This window comes from Phyllobates terribilis, unplaced genomic scaffold (genome assembly GCF_046119375.1).
Source record: "Phyllobates terribilis strain yellow unplaced genomic scaffold, ASM4611937v1 Scaffold_8242__1_contigs__length_31654, whole genome shotgun sequence".
Classification (NCBI taxonomy): Eukaryota; Metazoa; Chordata; class Amphibia; order Anura; family Dendrobatidae; genus Phyllobates; species Phyllobates terribilis.
In genome coordinates, this window is record NW_027370982.1 from 12501 (window position 1) to 17500 (window position 5000).

Below are 5000 nucleotides of genomic sequence, written 5' to 3' on the forward strand. Positions count from 1 at the left end.
CGGAAGAGCCCCGCGGCGGCAGGGCGCCCGGACGGAACGGGTATAGGCAGGGCGTGCGGCGTCCGGAGAGGATGCGGGATGGCATGGGGCTTCCCTGGGGGGCCGGGGAACGGAGCCCTCGCAGCACCGGGAACATGTGCGGGAGGAGCGGCTCACTGTGCGGTGCATGGTCCCGAAGCGGCAGGCGTCTGGAAAACACCCCTTGCACGGGGAGGGCGAGGTGACTGGCCTCCGGAGGATGCCACGGCCGCCCCCGTCTCACCAACCGCACCCAAGACGACACACAGGGTCGCTCAGGGAGATGGCGTGCGGGGGTGGGCCTATGCGGCGCCACCGTCTGGCTTAGACCTGCCTCCGCCGCGGGGGGTCCTCGACCCACCGGCGGACAGGCACGAGGATTGGGAGAGGGGGGCTGGCCGTCGGGGTCCGCCGCGGCTCTGGCACTAACCCGGCGACGCTGAGGTCACGTGGGTGGTCGTCGGCCTGGCCGTGTCGGCGTCGCCCTCCAGCGTAGTCCCTCTTCCCGCTCGCGCCCGTAACCTCAAAGGGATGCCCGAGCGGCTTTTCTTCCCAGGGCTGCTCCCCGCCCAGGGCGGGAGCGCAGGGGGATCCCAGGTCGGCCTTTCACCGTACTCCCTACCTCTTGGCCCTCGTTCCTTCTCCCGTTCTCCATCTAACCCCTTGGCTCTGGGGTTTCCGCTCTCCTCTCTCGCTCTCTCTCCTGCTCCCTGGCCGAGCCGCCTGGGAGGACGAGGGTCGAGGGGGAAGGCAACGGTCGGGCTGGGGCACACCGCACGGTGAGAACCCCCTTCGCCTGCCTCCACACCTCTGTCGTCCTCCCCACTGACGTAGGGGCTCGGGAAAAGACTGGAAATCGCGAAGCTCGGCAGTGGCGCGGAGAGGCCACCCACCGCCGCCGCTGTCGCCACCGCCGCGGAGGCCGCCCTTTCGGACACGAGGGGCAGCGCGAGCCTCCGCTGGCCGGGTACGCATCTGGAAGAAAAGGGCCGCCCTCGGAGAAGATCGCTGTGCTTCCCCGCACAGGGAGCGATTCGGACGACGGGCCCCCACGCCTGGCTGGGTGGGCGCCCCGCCGTTCGCCCGTACGGGTCGTCGGACCACTGCCTTCGCTCGGTTCGGGTCAAACTCCCCACGGCTCGGCCACCTCCGCAGACGGGAGGCGAGGCCGGCATGCGCGCCCAAAGATAGGTGTCGGAAGCCCGGGGGTAGAGGAGGAAGGGGACCGCTCACCTTAAGCCAGCGCGGGCTCCAAAGCCCGGGCCGAGCGAGCGGCGCCACCTCCCCACCCGGGAGCGCTGCGCCAGATCGATCGGAGGAAGAGCAGGGGTGCATGTAGGGACTTGCCCAAGTACGGAGGCTGCAAACCCCTGTCGTCGGGAGATACGTGCCCACGAGTCCTGGAAGCGCGACTCGGGTACAGGCGCCCTTGCGGGGGGTACTGGATGTGGAACAGCACTGGGGTCGAAGCCACAAAAGCATCCGCCCTCATGGAGCCTCTCCTCGGCCTAAAATCCAGATTTTAGCCTTGACGGCGCCCCCATGTGGAGAACCAGGGCCCGCGGGGGGGTCTGGCCAGGCTCACTTCAACCCAGGAACACCTCTCTGACTTGGGATAGGCGACCGGCAAAAGTCCCCCCACGCAGCTGCGGAAGCCTGGGTTCAGCCAAGGTGCAGACCTCCAGCCGAACAGGGACTCATAGCCAAAACGCATACCCAGGCCTACGGAGGTGAAAACCAGCTTAAATGAGTCGAAATGTGTCGGGGCTGAGAGGTACCTCTCTCTCATATATTCTGCGGTGGTGTGCAAAACTGGGTCTTTGCATGGAGTGTCACCCTATACCCACTTTAGGGACGCATGCAAAAAGTGCCCGATCGCCTGGAACTGTCAGGCGGATTCGGCTCCCTGGAATTTCCTCATTCTGGTTCTTTTTCACTTTTTGTCTCTTTTGCGACATCTAGTGGGCAGGCTGCATTACTGCAACCGGGGACACCTCAAAACGCTTGGAACTGGGGAGCGGGCTCAATTTACAAACGTTTTGCGGGTCCTGGAAGTCAAAATTGTGACTTCTGAAAACGACTAAGTATCAAGGACTCATCGCGCGAATCGCTCTGGAACTGAAATCGGATGCGCGCACTGACATGCTCCCCTCTCTGGAAGTCTGACACAAGTTGAAAAATTTTCTAAGTCCCCAAAAATTTTTTTTTTCAACTTTTTTTCAATTTTCCCCCTGTGGGATATATATTTTACCCACACTTTTGGAGCCCTCCTGGGATGCCCTCTAACATACTAGAACCTCATTTTGTGGAAGTTTTCACAAAATTGTGAAATTTTCAAAAAGTCAGAAATTTTGCCAAAAACGACTAAGTATCAAGGACTCATCGCGCGAATCGCTCTGGAACTGAAATCGGATGCGCGCACTGACACGCTCCCCTGTCTGGAAGTCTGACAAAAGTTGAAAAATTTTCTAAGTCCCCAAAATTTTTTTTTTCAACTTTTTTTCAATTTTCCCCCTGTGGGATATATATTTTACCCACACTTTTGGAGCCCTCCTGGGATGCCCTCTAACATACTAGAACCTCATTTTGTGGAAGTTTTCACAAAATTGTGAAATTTTCCAAAAAGTCAGAATTTTGCAAAAACGACTAAGTATCAAGGACTCATCGCGCGAATCGCTCTGGAACTGAAATCGGATGCGCGCACTGACATGCTCCCCTCTCTGGAAGTCTGACACATGTGTGAAAATTTTCTAAGTCCCCAAAAATTTTTTTTTTCAACTTTTTTCAATTTTCCCCCTGTGGGATATATATTTTACCCACACTTTTGGAGCCCTCCTGGGATGCCCTCTAACATACTAGAACCTCATTTTGTGGAAGTTTTCACAAAATTGTGAAATTTTCAAAAAGTCAGAAATTTTGCCAAAAACGACTAAGTATCAAGGACTCATCGCGCGAATCGCTCTGGAACTGAAATCGGATGCGCGCACTGACACGCTCCCTGTCTGGAAGTCTGACAAAAGTTGAAAAATTTTCTAAGTCCCCAAAAATTTTTTTTTTCAACTTTTTTTCAATTTTCCCCCTGTGGGATATATATTTTACCCACACTTTTGGAGCCCTCCTGGGATGCCCTCTAACATACTAGAACCTCATTTTGTGGAAGTTTTCACAAAATTGTGAAATTTTCAAAAAGTCAGAAATTTTGCCAAAAACGACTAAGTATCAAGACTCATCGCGCGAATCGCTCTGGAACTGAAATCGGATGCGCGCACTGACACGCTCCCCTGTCTGGAAGTCTGACACATGTGTGAAAATTTTCTAAGTCCCCAAAAATTTTTTTTTCAACTTTTTTTCAATTTTCCCCCTGTGGGATATATATTTTACCCACACTTTTGGAGCCCTCCTGGGATGCCCTCTAACATACTAGAACCTCATTTTGTGGAAGTTTTCACAAAATTGTGAAATTTTCCAAAAAGTCAGAAATTTTGCAAAAACGACTAAGTATCAAGGACTCATCGCGCGAATCGCTCTGGAACTGAAATCGGATGCGCGCACTGACACGCTCCCCTGTCTGGAAGTCTGACAAAAGTTGAAAAATTTTCTAAGTCCCCAAAAATTTTTTTTTTCAACTTTTTTTCAATTTTCCCCCTGTGGGATATATATTTTACCCACACTTTTGGAGCCCTCCTGGGATGCCCTCTAACATACTAGAACCTCATTTTGTGGAAGTTTTCCACAAAATTGTGAAATTTTCAAAAAGTCAGAAATTTTGCCAAAAACGACTAAGTATCAAGGACTCATCGCGCGAATCGCTCTGGAACTGAAATCGGATGCGCGCACTGACACGCTCCCCTGTCTGGAAGTCTGACAAAAGTTGAAAAATTTTCTAAGTCCCCAAAAATTTTTTTTTCAACTTTTTTTCAATTTTCCCCCTGTGGGATATATATTTTACCCACACTTTTGGAGCCTCCTGGATGCCCTCTAACATACTAGAACCTCATTTTGTGGAAGTTTTCACAAAATTGTGAAATTTTCCAAAAAGTCAGAAATTTTGCAAAAACGACTAAGTATCAAGGACTCATCGCGCGAATCGCTCTGGAACTGAAATCGGATGCGCGCACTGACACGCTCCCCTGTCTGGAAGTCTGACAAAAGTTGAAAAATTTTCTAAGTCCCCAAAATTTTTTTTTTCAACTTTTTTTCAATTTTCCCCCTGTGGATATATATTTTACCCACACTTTTGGAGCCCTCCTGGGATGCCCTCTAACATACTAGAACCTCATTTTGTGGAAGTTTTCACAAAATTGTGAAATTTTCCAAAAAGTCAGAAATTTTGCAAAAACGACTAAGTATCAAGGACTCATCGCGCGAATCGCTCTGGAACTGAAATCGGATGCGCGCACTGACACGCTCCCCTGTCTGGAAGTCTGACAAAAGTTGAAAAATTTTCTAAGTCCCCAAAAATTTTTTTTTTCAACTTTTTTTCAATTTTCCCCCTGTGGGATATATATTTTACCCACACTTTTGGAGCCCTCCTGGGATGCCCTCTAACATACTAGAACCTCATTTTGTGGAAGTTTTCACAAAATTGTGAAATTTTCAAAAAGTCAGAAATTTTGCCAAAAACGACTAAGTATCAAGGACTCATCGCGCGAATCGCTCTGGAACTGAAATCGGATGCGCGCACTGACACGCTCCCCTGTCTGGAAGTCTGACAAAAGTTGAAAAATTTTCTAAGTCCCCAAAAATTTTTTTTTTCAACTTTTTTTCAATTTTCCCCTGTGGGATATATATTTTACCCACACTTTTGGAGCCCTCCTGGGATGCCCTCTAACATACTAGAACCTCATTTTGTGGAAGTTTTCACAAAATTGTGAAATTTTCCAAAAAGTCAGAAATTTTGCAAAAACGACTAAGTATCAAGGACTCATCGCGCGAATCGCTCTGGAACTGAAATCGGATGCGCGCACTGACACGCTCCCCTG